Source organism: Mustela lutreola, chromosome 13 (genome assembly GCF_030435805.1).
Source record: "Mustela lutreola isolate mMusLut2 chromosome 13, mMusLut2.pri, whole genome shotgun sequence".
Taxonomy (NCBI): domain Eukaryota; kingdom Metazoa; phylum Chordata; class Mammalia; order Carnivora; family Mustelidae; genus Mustela; species Mustela lutreola.
The window spans coordinates 17,924,067-17,947,285 of NC_081302.1; the positions used below are offsets into that span (position 1 = coordinate 17,924,067).

The following is a 23,219-nucleotide window of genomic DNA, read 5'->3' on the forward strand; positions in this document are numbered from 1 at the left end:
TTAGCTTTAAAAAGCTTTTTCCTTCTTTTAAGAAAAAAAAACTAATTATGTCTTTACTATTTTTATATCCAAGTACAGTCTTCTTATTACTCACTAAGGACAAATCTTTACCAATCACCCTTGCAGCCAAGGAAATAATTTCATTTAAACATCCCCCGAAAGCAATTATTTATGGGTTCCACAGAAACTGGGGTAAACTTTTTGTGGTCCCATTTATGTTGTGGATATTAGAGATCACTTATAAAATAATACAACTCATAGCTATTTGGTTACTACTTTAACAGAAAAATCAAGCAAAAGTAAGGCAATGATCCCAATCACATAACAGAAATACCTTGTTGTAATGTAACTGTAATTTTCAGTTGCTCTCAAAAGTGTTATTTTGATACTTAACAACATCACTGATTCGAGAGGTTCTACTTTCTCTGCATCATCAAAATTTTATGAACCAAAATTATCAACACAATTGGTTTTATTGAGAATTGCTTTGGTTGCTGTTCTCGTAAGATGTTCTCTGAACAGACTGTTTTAAATCTATGATAAATACTGTAATATATTGGAAGAAGTTCTTCTTGAGGCATTTTCTACTTGACACTGTGTGTCCTATCTTTCAGCAATGTACAGCAAGTTATTTTGCTGTAATTTCTGTAGCACAGTGGTCTCTGGGGTTTCCTTTAAAATCTCCAAGCTTCTCACATTTCACATTTCTCTAGAGCTGCGTTTCTCAACCTTTCTGGCAGTCCTGATGTCCAGCTGCATCTCAGACCAATTACATCAAAAACTCTAGGGGTGGAACCCTGACATCAGTAATTTTTAAAACTCCCGGGTGGTTCCAATGTGCAGTCATGGTTGAAAAAGACGATTTAGAGTGAGAAATGACCTCGGGCTATCCCACAACCTTTCTATTAATAGTCCAACATATTACAAGTGGCAAAATGGCATTGGTGAACGTTTATGGTGATATAATAGAGCCATTGGTTTTATTCCAATTCTGCTGAGGTATTTTTGTAAAACCTCTGTGTCTATGTTCCTGTAACTTGGAGTTTGAGCCATCAAATTCTGATAAGGAATCTGCTAAATTTAGACCAGAGCTGGAGCAAAATGGCAGCTCTTAGTAATATTCAGCCATTTAATTATTTCCCCCCAAAATCAATTTTGAACTAAAGTACCACTCTTAAATAATTAAAATTTTAGTAACTTTGAGGTAAGTAATAAGCTGCCCATGCCATTTATTTAGATCAATTTATTAATGCACAGAATTCCCAAGAACATCATTCCCATCAGTAGCTTCTTTATATGAATTTTTATATATTAAACTTTGTATGTTAAACTTATGGTATCTAAAACTCCTTCATGATATATCATTAATGCTTTTAACTTTTTAGTCAGGAAAAACCTTTTTAATTGTTCATTCTAATGATTCAAAAGAAAATCATATTTTTGTTTTGAATGCACCTTAAAGTTCAGCTACAAGCTCTTTTAACTTATTTATTTTAAATTTGCTGCAGAGTTGATTTTTCAAACCTCTCGGTTCATTTTCAATAATCTCTCTCTCAGACCCAAACATGGTAGGAATAATAAGATACCTTTCATTCATCAATAATAAGGAAGGTTTTTTTTTTTTTTTTTTAATAAGGTTTCACTCTATGTTTTATCCTTCCCACAGCCCTTTCAATAGGCAACAAGTTTATTTGATTTGGACAACCATTTGGTCATTTTCTTTAATGGGACCTAACACACTGTGACATTTGAAATTAAAAAAAAAAAACATGAAACTTTCACTTGGAAATTTAAGTGACTATGGAATGCAATTTATAAGAATGTTATTATTAATGATGTAAACCCAACTGTTTTGGGGATTGCAGTGAATCTCATGACACTGAACAAGTACTATGACATTTACCCATTAATCAACTTAAGAAATTGATTTGAAGGGCACCTGGGTGGCTCAGTGGGTTAAGCCTCTGCTTTCAGCTCAGGTCATGATCTCAGGGTTCTGGGATCGGGTCCCACATCAGGCTCTCTGCTCAGCAGGGAGCCTGCTTCCCCCTCTCTCTCTGCCTGCCTCTCTGCCTACTTGTGATCGATCTCTCTGTGTCAAATAAATAAATAAAATCTTTAAAAAAAAAAAGAAATTGATTTGAAGAAAGAGCCTTTGGTCCCAGGTTGCTGGGAATTATAATGCAAATCTGGCATCTCCCACTTTGCCTGCCAATTCATGAAGTGGTAGCGTGGAGGGCAAATCTCACCTCTGATAGGCAGTCTTTCTGAATCTGCTTGCCCAAATCAAAGTGATCCACTCTCTGGCTGTTTCTCCTTCCTGTAAATACTTACATAATAGAGGTTCTACCACTTAATGACACATTTTCTCGACTTCCTCCCCATATCTCTCTGTGATAATTTGACCTGATTCATAACTGTATCTCTAGCAACTAGGGGCTCTCACCTGGTGTTCAATAAATGTTTGCTAAATGAAGGGTGAGGAATGTGTATTACATAGATTTAGCATTTGTTAAAATCCACCAAATTGCCTGTTTAAGATCTGTGCATTTCACTGCATGTAAATTGTACTTCAACTATAAAGAATAAAAGAAATCTTTTCATTCTCCTTGGAACACGATTTCAGAGTCAGAAGGCAAACCATTATGGAACTGGAGAGTTCCTCCTTCATCACAAATAGATTAATATGCATCTTGATAATCCACATTGTTTTCTGGACTCGAAAGTTTACTATTTTACAAAATCAACTCACCCACAAATTTGGATATTCAAATAATGTGCAAATACACACGTTAAATTCAAGAAAGATGTCTTAAATACTAACAGCTTCTTTGAAATAAATTGAAGTTTTTTATAGTAATCATTTTGTAGGATTACGCATATTTGGTTATTACTACACTAAATATGACAACATCCTCTAATAGACAAACTTTACTGAAAAGAAACCCTGTCATATGCTTCTATAAATGTCTGAAAAAGTTTAGAGTTATATATAAGTAACTGAATATAAAAATTGGATATGGACTAAACCAATGCAAATGAGCAGAGACATTATTTAGTCAGCTAGACCCACTAACAGGTCCTAAAAGTATATTATGTACAAATGAACACCTACTACTATATTATCAGTTATTTAGTCAACAGTTATTAATTCATAACAAAAATGCTCTACAGAATGACCAGAATATAAACCCCAATCAATAAAAAAAAAAAAAAAAAAAAAAAACAATTCTTCCTTTCCTAATCATTTTAGCCTTCTTTCTTTGACTTCATCGCTTGATCTTTAGGAGATAAGAAAGCATGTAAAGTGAAAAAAAATTAAAATATAAAAACAGAAGCATGGCTTCACCAACATCAAAACTTGAAAACATGTTAAGACATAATGATAAATTCTTGCTGTTCCTAGCAACATAGAATACATACTAGCAATAAAAAAAGACCATGGTGTCTAGCATATCATTTGTTTGTTTAAGAGGAACTTTTCTCCTTAATGAAATATTATGCAACATGTCATATAAGCAAATTAAAAGAAGTAAATGACTAAACGTCGCTTTTCACTTTTAGTAATAAATCCTGAGGATAGCTATAGAAAACTGAGACCAGAAAAAAATGTAGACCTTACTGACACAGCAAAACTGTCCCATTCTCCAAGAAGGTATGACTGTCCTTTGGTCACAGAATTAGTTTACAGGGGAGCATACTGAATGGTTTTGCTTAAGTCGTATGCTTTTATCTAATTATAAAGAAAAATACAATTTCTAGATTATATTAAAACTATAGGAGTGATTATTAGCTTTAAAACTTTAATTTTGTGAATTGATTTTATTCCTTTAAATACAAATAGTCCTATTTTGCATTGCAGTTTGAATTTTTTTCCAACAAGTGCATAAAATTGTTGCATATGCAAATGTGCCATACCTTTTAGTATTGCTTATGTACTTTGCAAATGAAGTGTCTAAAGCAAATTCTATAACTCAATTTCTAGTTTTGTTGTAAACCAAACACTACTTAATAGCTTAGCACACCTGATTTGACTTGGCATTTTCAAAACTGATTTATTGCACACTCTGAAAAGCCTGTTAGTTCTAATCTTGCAAATGCAATAGGTTCCTCTTGCCATGATAATTATTATGCAGCTGATAGGTATGTTATGTCTTCCCCCAGTTTATATAATTGTGATTTATCAGCCATTTCCAGGAGAAATCACATCTCCAAAGCAATAGGTTCCACCATGTCCTATGGACTAAAGTGCTATGCATTATCTGAAAAGTAGCCTGCTTACAAAGAAGGACCAATAAGAACTTAGCCTGTTCCAAGCCCTGGAGTAATTCCTGGGGAGAAACTGAGATATCCTTTATGCTTTGCAGTAGGTCTGGTCAATGTCTTAGAATTCAAACACAATTAACCTAGAGTTTGCAGTTTGCTTCTACTGCTTTCAAATCACTGCAAGCAATAGGCTATACAGGTTCGACTTCTAAATATTTTTAAAATATGCCAAATAATTAAGTAGGGTTGGTGACAAGTTAAGGTATACTAAATTAATGATATAGCACAATTTTTCTTCTTTCTTCAATAATTTCCATTCTCAAATTGTAACTCATTCTTTTAAAATTGGCAATGGCAACCATATAAGCATTGTTTGTAATTATGTATGGATTTTTTAAATCCAAAGTTCAGTGACTTCTGTTCCTTCGTGATAAAATTGTATCATTCTGACATCCTCAGTGGTTCCTTCATGACCATGTGAGAAAGTTATCCTTAGATAGAAGTCTCTTTTTCTGTATTATGAAGTAACAAAAAGAACTTTGAGAATTCTTTGTTATTGATGAGAAACCAAATTAAGATACAGTTAGAGAGGCTCTGAAAAACACATCAAGATATTTTTTTTCTCTGAGTTTTCTCTCAAGTGACAAAAAGTAAACCAATGGAAAATCAAGTTAAAGAAAACCACAGTTCTTTATACTCCATGGTTAGGATGGCTAAAATTATTTTAATATTTACTTTAAATTTTAAAGATAGAATGACTTAGGTTTAACACAAAGGGCAACTACTATCACTACAACAACTACATTTCAATCAATAATTCATGTATTTATAAGTCCATAAATATCTATCAGTTCTTTCTTATTTTACTATTCGATTTTTAATAAAGGGCAGTATATGATAGAATTGGAGAATATAAAATTGGAGAATTGAGACCTGAAAAATCATTCAAAAATTATTTTTTATGGGACCGCCTGGGTGGCTCAGTGGGTTAAGCCTCTGCCTTCAGCTCAGGTCATGGTCTCAGGGTCCTGCTCCGCATCGGGCTTTCTGCTCAGCAGGGACCCTGCTTCCCTTCCTCTCTCTCTCTCTGCCTGCCTCTCTGCCTACTTGTGATCTCTGTCTGTCAAATAAATAAATAAAATCTTTAAAAAAATTATTTTTTGTGGATTGATCCATCAATCTATTAATCTATCAATCTATCAAAAAAAAAAAATCTATCAATCTATCAACCTATTCATTATCTACCTACAGCAAATATATTTATAATATTAAAATGATGAAATTCCCCCAAAAATGAAATCTAAGATAAATGTGAGAAGTTCCTATGTGTAAAAGTGGGCACTATATTTAAATAAATCTTTATATCCTTAGGCAAAAGAGGGTAATGTATTTTATATATACTTTAGTAGTAAACAAATTTATAGTTAAGAAGACATTCAACCAAATATTATTTGTAACAATGAAAATATGAAAAAATCTTAACAATCTGTCATGGCTGCATAAATGGATGTATACCTTTTTAAATGAAAACTACAGTTGTTATAAAAGATATTATATACAGACATGGGAAAATCTCAACCATATACTATTGTGTGAATAAAGTTTCAAGCAAAACCACATATGTGTATGTCCTTCTATATAAAATAATATTAGAGCATAGGCATTCAGAAAGATATGTCTATACATATGTCTTTAACTTAAAAACAATAGTTTGTTTTTGGGGACCTTGATTTGTACTGATGTTTCTTTTTAGCCAAAGTGGTAAAAGCACTGATGATCTTTCTGCAATGACTGAATCTCCCTGTTTACCCTCCTGATGTACCTCATTATTGAGACTATTTTTTGTGGTCTTTCATCTGAGGCATTTTAAGACGATATAAATGCAAACATATTCTGAGAAGTTAGAGCCAAATAATAAGTAATCCTTGCATGATTACCCTTTACTTCTGAATAGTGAAAGAGTAGAATACAGTTTAGTAAAAAACACATGCACCAAAGGTCAAGTGTTCTTACATAATATATAAGGTTTTATGAGAAGGGAATAAAAAAAATTCAGAGGTTCATGAACAAAAATGAAGAAGGGCTAGGTAATTAGAAAACATGATAGAGCACAAGACATTGCAAAGTCCCAGAGTCCAGAGTTTGCTAACTGGGATAACAGAAGCCCTGAACATTTGTTTCCATCCCTGAAGTGAAGAAAGAAAAAGAATCTAAAAACTCAACCTAGAATAAACTATGGACTTTTGGTGATAATGACATTTCAAAGTAAGCTCATCGATTGTAACATGTGTGCTATTTGGTGCTAGACGCTGATAGTGGAGAAGAGGGTATATGGAAACTCTCTGTACTTTCCACTCAATTTTTTTTTTTTTCTGTGAACCTAAAACAGCTCTAAATAATGAAGTTTAAAAATTAAAACAAAAACAAAGAAACAAACAAAAACTAAAAGTCCTCTGCTAACTGCTGAAACCAATGTATTAAATGTCTTCTGGCCATCCCAAAGGACCCTAACCAAGATTCTCTTGTCACATGGAGGGATTGGTTCAAGAAGGGTGTAATGGAAACCATGAACTTCTTGACACTCAGACATGAAATCCCTTGGCATCATTTCTACTCCAATGGATTTGAAAAAGCCAGTCACAGAGCCAGCCCAGGTTCAGAGAAAGAAGCAATGAACTTCCCACCTCAGTGGGAAGTATGAGAAAGAACTGGTGGTCAACTTTAAATCAATCATGGGACAAGATCTCAATAAGGCACTTGGAAAAAGCATCATTTTATATTAGGTAATTGAGATTAATCAAATTAGGAACTGTTTTATTAGATTGGATCTAGCATTATACCTCTTCATTTGTGTTGGAAAGGGTATGAACTCAAGAACATTGTCATCATTTTAGAACAATAAAGTAACTAAATGGCCATATTTTATGTCTTAAAAACTACGTAAATCATGGTAATGGAATAAAGAAACAAGCAAATGAAAATTAGCAACTCAAAATTCATGCATCATTCTAATTTAATTTGCATGGCATGGGACCACTAGCTTTTTTTAAAAAAATTAAACATATTGTTATACATCGAGGCGCCTGGGTGGCTCAGTCGGTTAAGCATCTAACTCTTGATTTCAGCTCAGGTCATGATCTCAGGGTTGTGGGATGGAGAGACCTGCATCTGGGCTCCGTGCTCAGCAGGGAGCCTGCCTCGGATTCTCTTCCTCTCCCTCTGCCTCTCCACCCACCTATACATACTCTCTCTATAAAATAAATAAATATTTAAAAATATTATCATATAGTTATATTAAAATATATTGCAGGAAACTTACAGATAAAGGATTGCAGAACAAATAATAAAGAGAGAAAGCAGAACACTACTGTAGTAAAGAGAATAATGTTTTCCCTCTCTCCACAGATTTCCATATTCGAATCCCCAAAACCCCAAGAGTATGTTACCTTACATGGCAAAAAGGGACTTTGCAGATGTGATTAAGAATTTTGAAGTGAGAACATGAACCTGGTTTATCTGCATGGGCCCAATGTAACCCTCCCCAAAACCCCAGCCATGGATCTTTATAAGTCGGGGGAGGAAAAAGGTAGGAGCCTAAGGGTCAGAGGAGTCGTGATGATGGAAGCAGAGTTGGCATTGTTGAGGTCAGGAACCAAGGAAAGTAGGCAGCTTCTAGAAGCTGGAAAAGGCTGCAACAGACAGCCTTGGTCCAGAGAGTCTGTAGTCCCTTGAGACAACAGAAGGAACACAACCTGGAATGGTAATCCCAAAAGACTTATTTCAGATTTCTGGCCTCCAGAACGGTCATACTACGTGAAGCTACTAGATTTGCCCTAATTTGGTGCATCAGCAGTAGAAAGCTCGTAAAACTATCAAAAAATTTAAAACAGAAGTTATAATTGTTTCCCTTAAATGACAACTAACAACCAATAAGTCATTTAGAAAAATTTAAGAACTAATATTTATGGTACAGTGCTTAACTACGTTGGTGTTATCTGATGAAGTCATCTAGGATTTAGGAACTGATTTTTAAGTAATAAAGTTGGTTGAAGGCATGTAAAATATGCTTTAGAAAAGATGTGTCCAAAATACATAATTCCCTTCTGGAGCATTTTATTAAATCAACTTTCACATTTTGGAAACACACATACTCAATGGTAAATTAAATATAACCTGTGTCCAAGTATACCTATGTATAAATAAATACATTTTAAATAAATCAAACCTGAATAAAATAAAATGTGTATTCTAACCTATGCATTAAGACAAGGAAGAAATTTCCTTGTTTGTGAGTTTGTGAGTTCAGCGTTCTCTCCCATCTGATAGTTGGCAACTTCTAATTTGTGGGGTGTGTGTGTGTGTGTGTGTGTGCGCGTGTGCACGCGCATGCCTGTTAACACACTCTCTCTGTTCTCCTAAATAACTGGTATGCAGAAGAGAATTTAGGGAAGGAATGGGAAGGAAGAAAAGCATTTCTTTGTAGATCTATGGAATTAACTTACCATTAAAAAAAAAATGTGAGTGCTCACTTCCGCAGCACATATACTAAAATTGGAACGACACAGAGGTTAGCATGAACCCTGCACAAGAAATTTGACATGCAAATATGTGAGGCATTCCACAGTTTAGAAAAAAAAGAAAGTAAAACGTGAATTGAACATGTCATAATTTTACCATCTTCATTTATGGGAAACCTAAATACATTTCATTTCATTACAATGAAATGGAGAAAGAACAAATATGCATAGCCAAGAAATGTGAGACCTAATCAGTTTCTATCATAAACTAACTGGCCATCACTGGGTCTATTTCTACACATGATAAAACAGAATGCCTCGTATGCCCAATGTCATCAGCCTGCCACTGTTCTGTTTCCCGTCTTAATTAGAATGAGAGCTCCAATATTAACGCATTTTCAATTTATGCTAATGAACAAGGTCACTTTCCTCCGGAAAGCCTGTTTAATTCTCTACAGTTTACAGAAGCAAATCAAACTTGTTAACTCATCTTTAGAAATTCCTTCCTGTCTTACCTTGTATTTCCAATTTTCCAAATATTTCTGTGAAGAGCAAAAAGGCACAGCCAGGAACCATGTTCATAGTATCCTCTACACCTCTTGGCCTGGCCCACTTCATCCACTTCGGCCCAAGCCTCTTTGGTAAAGGGTTCAGAGGATACAGGTATAAAATCTGGATGTTCCCCAGATCCCATAAACCTTAACTGCTGTTGGGGCATGTCTGAGGATGTAGATTAATTAGGGGGTTATGCCGTCTGGGCTCTGTTTGTAGATGTGTACCAGCCATGACTTCAGGGTTCAATGTATGAACCCTGGCGAGTCTTGCTTTCATTATCTGTAAAGGTAGGAGAGTGTTGGCAGCATTTATCCCATGTGGACCCTGTGTAGACAGAGGAACACAGTGTTTGTAGGGTACTTGACACAGTCTTCAGACACGAGGGCACTTACATATCAGCAGGTCCCACAGTTATTTGAAAAAGAATGGTTTGTAAAAAGGGAGCTATAATCCCCAAGGAGATGTAAGAGGGTCTTTGTTCTTCTAACAGAAAAGAGGTATATTAGCAGGCCAAGTAAAAACTCTAGGAAAATACAGCTTACTTATGCCAAGTTACTTTAGCATAGGCCATAAAGAGTTTCTCTTTGGTTTTAGATGTACTTGCAGAACCACAAGAACTAGAGGTGAGAAGGATAAATTCATTCTAGCCTTCCCAAGTTGGATGTACCTGTGTGCTACCTGAGCTCTCTCTGAGCCAGTTGTAACACCTACTGGTTGTCTCATTAACTAATGAGTTGATAGAATCTTTGACACACATTCATCTACAGGAAAAAAAAAAAAGAGAGAGAGAGAGAGAGTGGGAACAGAAACAGAGACGCCTATTCTACCACAGCTCCAGGGTAGGACTTAAGCCTGCGTTAGGGAAGTCTGGCCATCCCAGTGATTTGTAGGAGAGACCGAGTGATAAAGGGAAGAGGGCATGATGCTCCTGTGGGTTGTGTCACAGAAGAAAGGAGATGTCCCCTGATTCTGCAAAGGGAGATGTAACTTGGGGGGAACTGTTCTTCATTTATGGCCATGGTGTCAGCACCTACTTGATGAAGCACAGCCTGGTGTCTTGCTCTGCTCCCTTGCCTCCCTTCTCAATACTCAGTCAGTCTCCGCCAGACCTGAGCCTTCTGGATGCCCAATTGTGAGCAAATGTTTTCTGGTTTTTTTTTTTTTTTGAAGATTTTATTTATTTGTTTGACAGACAGAGATCACAAGTAGGCAGAGAGGCAGGCAGAGAGAGAGGAGGAAGCAGGCTCCCCGCTGAGCAGAGAGTCTGATGCGGGGCTCGATCCCAGGACCCTGAGATCATGACCTGGGCCAAAGGCAGAGGCTTAATCCACTGAGCCACCCAGGTGCCCCTGTGAGCAGATGTTCTAACACACAAATAGAGTATTTATGAGTATACACGGGTAAGCTGAAAGCAAACAAACATTCACATTTTAGCAAAACACAATGCCTCCCTCCATCTTCTACGAGGGAGTGAGGACTTTATCACAAATGTGGACCATGACCCGGCGAGATCCCAATGATCTCCTATGGCCATCGGCTGCGCGTCCCCTTTCCAGCCACAGCGAGGTGCTTGCCATCATCAAGCTGGATGTGCTCCTGCCTCAGAACCTTTGCAATTCCTTCTGCTTGAGATGCTGGTCTCTTAGACAGTGTATGGCTAACTTCTTCAAATACCGCTATCTCAGGAAGGCTTCTCCTGAGAACCCCGTATAAAACTGGGACCTCTAGCTTCCTTGAGCCTCCATATTTTTTAGCCTGAAATACAGGCCATTTTTATATGCAATAGATAAGCTGCCTTTCTCTCTCCAAAGGCTGAGGCATGTGTTTTGTGTTGATTAAACCGAGAACACAGCATGGCACATTGTAGGTATACATAACGTCTTTGTGAAATGAGTATATGTTGAATGAGTTAGCGTTCGGGATGTTTTTTGGTCAACCAGAAAAAGTCTAAATAACATTCATTTCAAAATTGTTCAGTGCAACAGGGAAGCAAGAAGTAAATTTTGTTGTCCATATTAAACTACTTAAAATATTTAAATTTTTGGTGTCTCAAGGAATTTCCTTCGGCTTTATGGAAAATTCACGAATCCAGAATATTCTGTGACTTCACCAACCAAAATAAGGCTCATTCAATTCTGTCTACATATATTAATCTAGAGATAAAATTTGCATCTTTACTTTTGCTACAAATGTCTAAATGACTACTTTTGAACCTCAGGATTTTAAAAATATAAACCTTTTAATAATCAATTACCGCATCCAATTAGTTCTCAATCATTGAAATATACATTTGGGACTAGGGCTCATTTCAAATCTCAAAATATAAAGTCACTTAATTCAGAACTCCATCTGTGCCCCAGTCTCTGGAGTCTGACAAACAGTCTCCAAATTGTCTTCTGAGTTTTCATCAAAACAAGACACCAGTTTGGAATCTATTTTAACATGACTTGCACTATATGGGGACTCACATTGCATCTGCTTTGATTTTTCTCTAATGAAAGTTCCTAGTTGTTCTGTGTCAGAAAGGATGTAAGTATTCCCTAGAAACAGCGCTGTTATTTAGAATGCAACAATAGAGAAAATCGAAGCCCCGGATCTTATATTTCCTATTCATAAAATTGTAATTGGCCTTTTTATGTCTGTGCTACCCTTGAGACACAGGGAATTAATTTTATGTCCATGATCATATATAGGATACCCATAAAACTCAGAATAGTTCAAATTCTCATCTCCCAAAAAGAATTAGAAATAAAAGCAAAGCATATTTTCTTTAATCTTGGGGATTCTGTATAGTTTAATGTGAGCTCTTGAGATGATATTAAATTGCAGTTATTGTAAATAATGGGCAAAGGAAGAACTATGGTACAATGTTTGCAATAGCATTGTAAATAGAGAACAAATACCCCCCACCCAAATTTACATTTCACTTGCAGGATGAAGCAAACTCCTTGCAGATATGAAATGTTTATACTCTCCTTTGTCATAGTTGCTACAAGTACAAACTTTGTTAGCTCACTCCGTTCAAAGACTGGTTTCACTCCTCATATGACCTAGGTACAGCTTAAAATTGCTAATATACAGCAGACCTCATTTTGCCATATCAATAGAGATTAAAACCCCTACATTAAAACTTGGGGAAGGGTGAGCCCTAAGCTAATTAATATACATAAAATACCAGCATGATTTCTGATTCACAGTAAACGCTCAATAAATTGACTCCAAGCGAAGGCCAATCAGGCAGAATAAACCCAATAGTATTAGCTCACAAAGAGGTGACAGTTCTAGGGGCAGAAAATTGCCTTATCATTTGTCAGAACAAAAAAAAACAAAAACAAAAACAAAAACAAGTTTTTCTTATTGATACAGATTAATGCAGAGTAATATAATTTGTATATATTTCCAGATATGCTGCATCGATTTTTTTTTTTTTTAGAAATAAGATTACAACAATCCGAATAACATCTCAAAAAACAAAAAGGAAGAAAGAGGGGACAATAAAGAACCAAATAAGAAAGAAGAGAAAGAAAAGGAAAGAGAGAGAGAGAGAGGGTGGAGAAGAAAGGAGAGGGGGAGAGAGGGAGGGAGAGAGAAGGAATAGAACAGGTGCAGGAGCTCTGTTAAACCAGCCCTAGCAGGAATCTTCTCTTTGCACATCTCCCTTTTTATATGTGTGGTCTGGAGGAGAGCAGTCTTGGAGGTGTGGAACAGACCTTCTTCAAGTGCTCTTTTTGTTAATTTCTATACAACAGGGGCTTGCTCTATCCATTTGTCTATCTATCTCTATCTATCTTTTACCTTCACTCTGTAGTCCTGATGCTAACCAAGGCTGAAATGAAAAGATTCCATCCTAACGATTTGTTCCACGTTATTAGCCTAAGAGGCTGAAGTCACTAGCACAAAAGTCGCTTTCCATCTTTCCATGTCTCAACAATCTCTATGGAGCTTAAGAACCATGGTGCAGGGGCGCCTGGGTGGCTCAGTGGGTTAAGCTACTGCCTTCGGCTCAGGTCATGATCTCAGGGTCCTGGGATTGAGTCCCGCATCAGGCTCTCTGCTCAGCAGGGAGCCTGCTTCCTCCTCTCTCTCTGCCTGCCTCTCTGCCTACTTGTGATCTCTTTCTGTCAAATAAATAAATAAAATCTTTAAAAAAAAAAAAAAAAAAGAACCATGGTGCAACGGAACGATGTTGTTCAAAGTGTGGCCTCCAGAAGGGCAGGCTGGGGATCACCAGGGACCTGGTTAGAAATGGGGACTCCCAGTCCAACCTCCAGCAAGTGCTGAAGCCGAATCTGCACTCTACTAAGTTTCCTAGGAGATTCATAGGCGTATTAAAGTTTGAAAAGAATGGTAATAAAGGATTATTAATAATGATGCCTTTAATTCCACAACTGTGCTCCTTAAAAAAATTAGTATCTTCCAAAATGTTCTCTACAAAAATGAGTTCTATAATCAAATGTATTTTAAAAATACGAAATTAAATCAAGTTAAGCTAATTTCCTTTCGGCGACTTCTTGGAGCCACTATTATCCTCTAACACGTGCAGTAAAAATGGCATGTGCGGGATTTCTTCAAGCTATTTGACCATGAAGCCATGTTTTCTTTGTGTGATCCTTTAAATATTTCTAAAAACACTGGGTTTTGAATAGCACAGCTTGGAAAAAGATGTCCTAATTTTTGTAGAAGTGGTCAAGTCATATTTCACAAACTCCACTGCAAACATTAGGAAAAATATTTGTTTGAGATTTAAAATTAAATATTAGAAAAATTATTTGTGTAACATATCTAATTCTCTGAATGTTAAACTGGAAAACAGGCAATGTTTACCTCTGCCTCCTCACTGCCATCACCATGCCTGTTACCCCCTTCTTCTGCCTTTTGGACTCAGGGGCGTGGCACTGACTCAACTGAATCTCAACAATTTTTGCTTTGTTCAGTCTCAAGAGTTCTCTCCCTCCTCTTGCCCCTTATCAAAATAAGAGTCTTCATCATGTTCCTCCTAAAGTAGACACCACCATAAAAGCAATCTGTTAAAGCCATCCTCTGATAACTAATACCTGAAATCGTCTAAATATGCTATTTCTTTTAGTTAGTTAGTTTGTTTGTTTGTTTTTTATATAATTTTTTATTTTTTATAAACATATATTTTTATCCCCAGGGGTACAGGTCTGTGAATCAACAGGTTTGTTTGTTTTTTAACAGAGAAGATCTAGGCTTTAAATTACCTTTTCCCAATGCCAAAACAATAAAAAATAAAAAAAGTTGTATTTGTTGCTATAATTCAAGTACACTATCTAAAATCCTCCCTGTGAATATCACACACATGGACTCTGATATCCAGACAGCTGGAATTAACAACAGTCAGGTACAAAGAACTCACCGAACTTGCAAACATAAACACATTAGCTCCTCATTTTCTATTATAATCTTACTTTCAACAGGGGCCCCATGTTTCTTTCTCACTTACTTTATTATTTAAAAGCTTTTGTAATGTTTTTCTATCATTTTCCATGTTCCAGGAAGACAGGTGTTATGACATAAAGTTTCATGGCCAGCTTTCTCTACTTTCCACTTAGAACTTATCAGAGATAATGCATACCAAAAAATGCAAGCTAATACTGAATTTCTTTTCAAATTCTTTCAGACTTAATATTTTCTGGCTGAAAAAAAATACTTTTTAGACCCCCTTTTCTCTTCATTTCTATCATAAAAATGGAGGCTGGCTGCTCTTTTTATAGATTTTTTTGGTCATAATGAAATAAAGGTAATTAAGATTTCAATCTAGTTTTATCTAGCACCAGAAACTGTAATTATCTCATTACATTCAATATTGCCTTTAGAGGCAATTCATGGTTAAAACACTACAGAATGTCATTTTATGTAATATCAGTAGTTTCACTCATTTTGGATTATGTCCCTACCCAGCATTTCATAAAGGAACCATTAATCATCATTACAGTTAATTCCCCCAAGAAAACAACTAAGCAGAATTGAGAATATGAAAAAAGCTCAATGGTACATAAACACCTATAATTCCTGCTTCCCTTGTGGCTTTTTATTTGGAGCTGAGATTTTAAAGCAAGGCTAGTTTACTCTCTTCCCATCCTTATTTATTCAACAAATATTCATTTAATGCATATTAAATGTTAGGCTCTATTCCAGACTGTGGGGATTTAGGAAAAATTTTTAAAAATAAACATATATTATAAGGTCAGGAAATGATAAACACTAAAAGGAAAATTAAAGTCATTTAAACAAACAGAAAATGACTTGGGTATAGGAGCAGAGGGTTATCTTCCTGGACCATGAAAATTAATAGAAAATAAATAATATGTAGATCTATACAGATATAAATATATAGATATATACAGGTATATTTGGTCAGCTACATATTAAGTATATATTTTTGATCAGATTATTCCAGTTAGACTGTCAATTTAGGTAAAAATCATGGCTCTGTTTCAGCTGTTTTCAAATGTTTATCAGTGAGGTATGCTTCTATGAATTTTTTATATGGCCCCTATTTTTGAGGCTATACCAAAACTTCTCTTGAAATTTGCTAAAAATTTGCATAGCTATTTTCATTTGACATGATAAGAGAAGCAAAAAGAAACTTTATCTTAGTCATATAGAAAGAAATCTATTCCAACTGAACTGTATTTCAATTGAAAGTCTAGATTATGTTAATAATTATCATGATGTTATTTTGTGTTATCTTTTTAAGGAAAAAAAAATTAAATGACCCTCAGAAATATATGGTGGGATTCTTTTTGTCATTTATTTTGTCAATATAGTCACCAAACCACTGATCAACTGAATAATGAAACTGAGAAAAAAACAAAACAAAACATTATGAGCTGCTTTATATCAGAGGAAAAATACTTGATTTAACTGCATGGAAAAAATTTTAATCACTTTTTCAGGCAAATATTATATTGCCAGATCAAGTTTTTTAAAGTCAACATGAGAAAGATCATGGATTATTGTTTTAAGAATCGGTAAAGTCATTGTATAAAACAGAAACCCTTCTAAGTAAAAAAACACCATGTGTTTTCAAAACTTACACCAAATGTACTAGCAATGGACATGTTGGCCTTCTAGAGAGATACACATGTAGACAATTCGAGCATGTAAGGAGCCTTTTTGCCCTCTTGGCTGACTTTTAATACTGTCTTCTGGAACCATGACTTCCAACCTCTTTGTATTTTAACTCCTGTTTGATGGGATGTATCAAAAGATTTCTATAAACATCTAAGACTCTATCACAGTTTAGTCAAGCCTCAATTTTGAATATACAGTTAATATAATCAAATAGCACAGTTATAACAAAATATATCTTATTTATAATAATATGTGCATGATAAATAATAGTATATTATGACTATAATCAGAGTATATAAATATTATTATACAAATCATCCCATCTGATACTACACAGAGCAAAGGAGCCTTCCTTGCTGAACCCTGCTGAACCCTGCCCACACTGGAGACTTGGGGCACCCTGCCTGGATCCTGGTTGATATTTTTAGCTATACATCCCCTCAACCAATTTTCACCAAAACCACGAGGAGGAGGAACACCCAAAAGGGTAAAAATTCAGAGATTGTGGCTTCTGCCACAGAACTATTGGATATGGACATAAACAGAATGTTAGAAAGGGAATTCAGGGTAACAATTCTCCAGGCAATGGCTAGGTTGGAGAAGACTATTAGTGGCAACATAGAGTGTCTAAGGGTGGAAGTGAGGGCTGATCTGGCAGTACTAAAAAATGCTATCAATGAGACCCAATCTAAAATCTAATCTAAATACTCTAACAGCTAGGGTAACAGAGGCAGAAGATAAAATTAGTGATCCAGAAGACAAACTGATAGAAAACAAGGATCAGGAGTAGCCATGAAAACAGAATTAGGAAAATAAATGACACCATGAAATGTTCCAACATCAGAATTACTGGGCTCCCTGAGGATCCAGAGAGAAGATTAGAAGATATAGTTGAATAAATTCTGGATGAAAATTTCCCTAATCTGGGGAATGGAACAAGTGCTCATGTCCTAGAAGCAGAAAGGACAACCTCAAGATCAATGAGTCTAGAAAGATCTACAAACACACATACACACACACACACACACACACACACACACACAAATGACCTCCAGACACTTAATTGCAATATTTATGAATCATAATTTCAGACAGGAGGTCTTAAGGGTAGCTAGTGGGAAGAGATTCCTTATGTACAGAGGAAGGACCATCAGAGTAACATCAGACCTGTCCACAGAAACCTGGAAAACGAGAATGGACTGGCAACACATATTCAGGGCACTAAATGAGAAGATCATGAAACCAAGAATACCTTATCCATCAAGGCTGACATGCCAAATTGGATGGAGAGATAAAGAGCTTCCAAGACTGGCAAGGTTTAAAAAAGTATGTGACCACCAAGCTGGCATTACAAGAAATATTAAAGGGGGTTCTATAAAAGAAGAAAGAACCCAAAAGTGACATAGAATAGAAATTTACAGACAATCTATAGAAATAAGGACTTTACAGGCAACATGATGTCAATAAAAGCTTATCTTTCAGTAATCACTCTCAACATGAAAGACCTAAATGCTCCCATAAAATGGCACAGGGTTGCAGACTGGATAAAATGACAGAACCCATCCATATCCTGTCTACAAGAGACACATTTGGAACCTAAAGATACATCCAGACTGAAAATGAAGGAATGGAAAACCATGTTTCATGCCAACAGTCCTCAAAAGAAAGGTCGGGTAACGATTCTTATATCAGATAAATTAGATTTTCAGCTAAAAGTGTCCATCCAGAAGATCTAATTCTTGTAAATATTTATGCTCCCAATATGGGAGCAGCCAAGTACATTAGCCAACTGTTAATCAAAATAAAGAGTCATATTGATATGAATACATTAATTGTAGGGGATCTTTACTTGCCACTCTCGTAATAGATCGTCTAAACAGAAAATCAACAAAGACACAATAGCTTTGAATGACACATTGGGCCAGATGGACCTCATAGATCTATACAGAACACTCCACCTTAAAACAACAGAACACTCATTCTTCTTGAGTGCACATGGAACTTTCTCCAGAATAGACCACATACTGGGTCACAAATCAGGACCCAAATGATACCAAAAGATTGAGATTATTCCTTGCATATTCTCAGACCACAAGGCTTTGACACTAGAACTCAACCACAAGAAAAAGTTTGGAAGGAATTCAAACACTTGGAAGCTATAGACCATCCTGCTCAAGAATGTTTGAGGGGCACCTGGGTTGCTCAGGGGGTTAGAGCTTCTGTCTTCAGCTCAGGTCATGATCTCAGGGTCCTGGGATGGAGTCCACATCGGGCTCCCTGCTCAGTAGGGGGCATGCTTCCTGTTCTCTCCCTGCCTGCCTCTCTGCCTCCTTGTGATGGCAAAAGTGGTCCTAAGGGGGAATACATAACCATCCAAGCCTCACTCGAAAAAATTGAAAAATCCCAGGGGCACCTGGGTGGCTCAGTGGTTTAAAGCCTCTGTCTTCGGCTCAGGTCATGATCCCAGGGTCCTGGGATCGAGCCCCGCATTGGGCTCTCTGCTCAGTGGGGAGCCTGCTTCCTCCTCTCTCTCTGCCTGCCTCTCTGCCTACTTGTGATATCTGTCTGTCAAATAAATAAATAAAATCTTTAAAAAAAAATTGAAAAATCCCAAATATACCGGGTCTCTTTACACCTCACAGAACTGGAAAATCAACAACAAATTAAGCCAAGCCCATGCACAAGAAGATAAATAATCAAGATTAGAGCAGAGATCAATGAGTTAAAAACTAGAGATAAAGTAGAACACATCAACAAAACTAGAAGCTGGTTCTTTGAAAGAATCAATAAGATCGATAAACCACTGGCCAAAAGAAAAGAGAGAGGACCCAAATTCATAGAATTACGAATGAAAAGGGAGAGATCACAACTAACACCAAGGAAATAGAAACAATCATCAGAAACTATTATCAACAGTTATATGCCAATAAGTTAAGCAACCTAGAAGAAACGGATACATTCCTGGAAACCTATAAACTTCCAAGACTGAAACAGGAAGAAACTGGCAACCTGATTAGTAACAAGATTGAAGGAGTGATCAAAAACCTCCCAAAATACAAGAGCCCAGGACCTGACGGATTCCCTACGGAATTCTACCAAAAATTCAACCTGTTCTCCTGAAGCTGTTTCAAAAAATAGAAACAGAAGGAAAACTTCCAGACTCTTTCTATGAAGCCAGCATTACCTTGGTCCTCAAACCAATATCCCTGATGAATACAGATGCCAAGATTTTCAACAAGATCCTAGTTAATAGGATTCAACAGTACATTAAAAAGATTATCCACCATGATCTGGGGGATTTATCCCTGAGATGCAAGGGTGGCTCAACATTTGCAAATCAATCAATGTGATAGAACAAATCAGTAAGAGAAGAGAGAAGAACTAGATGGTCCTCTCGATTGATGCAGAAAAGTCATTTGACAAAATACAGCATCCGTTCCTGATTAAAACTCTTCATAGTATAGGGGTAGAAAGAACATTCCTCAACTTCATAAAATCTATCCATGAAAAACCCATACCAAATATCTTCCTCAGTGGGGAAAAGCTGACAGACTTCCCATCGAGATCAGGAACAGGACAAGATCACTGCTCTTGTTCTACATAGTACTAGAAGTCCTAGCAACAGCAATCAGACAACAAAAAGAAATAAAATGTATTCAAATTGGCAATGAAGAAGTCAAACTCTCTCTCTTCACAGATGACATGATACTTTATATGGAAAACCCAAAAGACACCACCCCCAAACTACTAGAACTCATACAGAGATTCAGTAATGTGGCAGGATACAAAATCAGTGCACAGAAATCAGTTTGTTTTCTTATACACTAACAATGAAAATATAGAAAGGGAAATGAGAGAATCTATTCCATTTACTATAGCACCAAGAACCATAAGATAACCTGGGAATAAACCTAACCGAAGAGGTAAAGGATCTGTACTCAAGGAACTACAGAACATTCATGAAAGAAACTGAAAAGACACAAAAAGATGGAAAAACATTCCATGCTCATGGATCAGAAGAATAAACATTGTTAAAATGTCTATACTGCCCAGAGCAATCTATACTTTCAATGCCATCACAATCAAAATTCCACTGGCATTTTTCAAAGTGCTGGAACAATTTTTAAATTTGTATGGAACCAGAAAAACTCTGAATTGCTATCAAAATTTTGAAAACGAAAAACAAAGCTGGGGGCATCACATAGCCTGATTTCAACCTTTACTACAAAGCTGTGATCACCAAGACAGCATGGTACTGGCACACACACACACAAAAAAACCCCACATAGACCAGTGGAACAGAGTAGAGAGTCCAGATAGGGACCCTCAATTCTATGGTCAAATAATCTTTGACAAAGCAGGAAAAAATATACAGTGGAAAAAATACAGTCTTCAATAAATGGTGCTGGGAAAATTGGACAGCTATGTACAGAAGAATATACATTCTTGATACAATTCTCTTACACCATACACAATGAAATGGATAAAAGACCTCAACGGGAGGCAGGAATTTATCAAAATCCTAGAGGACAACATAGGCAGTAACCTCTTTGACATCTGCCACAGCAAATTCTTTCAAGACACATCTCCAAAGGCAGAGGAAACAAAAGCAAAAATGAACTTTTAGGTCTTTATCAAGATAAAAGCTTCTTCACAGTGAAGGAAACAGTCAACGAAACAAAGAGGCAATCCTCTTCGGGTTTGGGAGAAGATATTCGCAAATGACACTACAGACAAAGGGATGATATCCAAGATCTATATATAAGATCTATAAGGAACTCATCAAATTCAACACACACAAAAGAGATAATCCTATCAAAAAAAGGGAAGAAGACATGAACAAATTCTTCTCCAAAGAAGACATACAAATGGCTAACAGACACATGAAAAAATGTTCATCATTAGCCATCAGGGAGATTGAAATCAAAACCCACATCCGGATACCAACTTACACCAGTTAGAATGGCCCAAATTAACATGACAGGAAACAACAAGTGTGGAGAAAAAGGAACCCTCTTGCACTGTAGGTGGATGCAAGCTAGTGCAGCCACTTTGGAAAACAGTGTGGAGATTCCTTAAGAATTAAAAATAGAGCTACCCTATGACCCTGCAATTGCACTACTGGGTATTTACCCCAAAGATACAGATGTAGTGAAAAAAAGGGCCATCTGTACCCCAATGTTCATAGCAGCAATGGCCACAATCACCAAACTGTGGAAAGAACCAAGATGCCCTTCAACAGACGAATGGATGAAGAAGATATGGTCCATATATACAACGGAATATTACACCTCCATCAGAAAAGAGGAATACCCAAATTTTGGATCAACATGGACAGGACTGGAAGAGATTATGCCGAGTGAAATAAGTCAAGCAGAGGTTTCACTTACTTGTGGAGCATAAGGAATAACATGGAGGACATTACGAGAAGGAAAGGAAACGTGATTTGAGGAAATCGGAGGGAGAGACGAAACTGGAGAGACTGTGGACTCTGAGAAACAAACTGAGGGTTTTGGAAGGGAGCAGGGGGGGCGGGGGGTGCTGGGTGAGCCAGGTGGTGGGTATTAAGGAGGGCACATATTGCATGGAGCTCTGAGTGTAGTGTATAAACAATGAATCTTGGAACACTGAAAAAATAAAATTAAACTTAAAAATATTATTAAATACTACAAATAAAATATTATATAGTATATATAATTCAGCAACAAAAACCCTGTCAGATGTGTTATGATTATTTCAATTTCACTTATGAGGAAAATAAGGCTGAATCTTAATCATTTGGCTCCATCTCCCCACTTTCGTGGTACAATGTTATCCATTAGCTAAGGTCTTTACTATATTCATCTGGGTTTCTGAGAAATAAATTGAGTTATAACTCAATTAATGTTCCTAAGAAAATATCATTCTATCACATTTTCTGTGAAAAATAAAAGCAGAAAGAAAAGCGCAGTACCATTTTAGGCATTTGTTTTAAAATCCCTTTGTGAGCATACAGATAGATACAGATCTCTAGCTATGTAATATACATGACTCTACAGATCTAATTCTGTATCTTTTTCAACTGTAGTTCGGATTTATGTATCAGACTTCCTTCACACCTTGCTTTGTTTCCAGTAGGATGCCATCACACTCTTCCTTCTATCATATCACTGTGTTTCAAACTTAAAGCTCACTGAGCGACTCAGAACATTTATCTGAACCCTTGACTTCTGGCCATGTCACTGATTACTCTTAATAACTGGCTTCAGGATCTTGGTCAAATCACTCAACCTCTTTATGTCTCAGTTTCCTGCCCACCGAAGAACTTAAATTAGCAAATTCTATTGTAGTTTCAAAATTCCATGATTCAAAAGTTGATCTTGATTATTTACTATGTACCACTAGCACACTGTGTTCAATATTGAGAGGAGTCTTTTAAAAAAAAAAAAAACCTCAATATCACAATACCCTATCCCTTAATGTTTACTGAACAAATGTTAACTAAAAACGAGAGCTACTGGTTAAAATATGGGTGAAAGGATTTAAAATACAACTACTGGAGAAAATATCTGTATATACAAACAAGCATTTTATTGACTCCGTGGCTTTATAAAAGTTGGAAGACACTGGAACAACAATAATAATACAAGTCATTGCATCATGTGTCACAAAATATATGGAAGATATAATACTCTCCTGACTATGGTAGCAAATAAGGGAAAACCATGTAAGAGGCAAAGAGAAAGTAAAAAAAAAAAAAAAAAAAAAAAAAAAAAAAAAAAAAAAAAAAAAAAAGAAAGAAAG

The 23,219-nt window shown here is 36.2% G+C and overlaps 1 protein-coding gene and 1 non-coding gene across 3 annotated transcripts in view; one reads left to right on the forward strand and one right to left on the reverse strand.

Annotated features, from left to right (window-relative positions):
• GPC5 (glypican 5) overlaps positions 1–23,219 on the reverse strand; it is a 762,590-nt gene that overhangs the window by 163,997 nt on the left and 575,374 nt on the right. The gene's annotated exons all lie outside the window — the stretch shown is intronic.
• LOC131814198 (U6 spliceosomal RNA) lies at positions 8,788–8,894 on the forward strand. Its single transcript, XR_009347197.1, has one exon. It is a non-coding gene; the product is annotated as a U6 spliceosomal RNA (small nuclear RNA).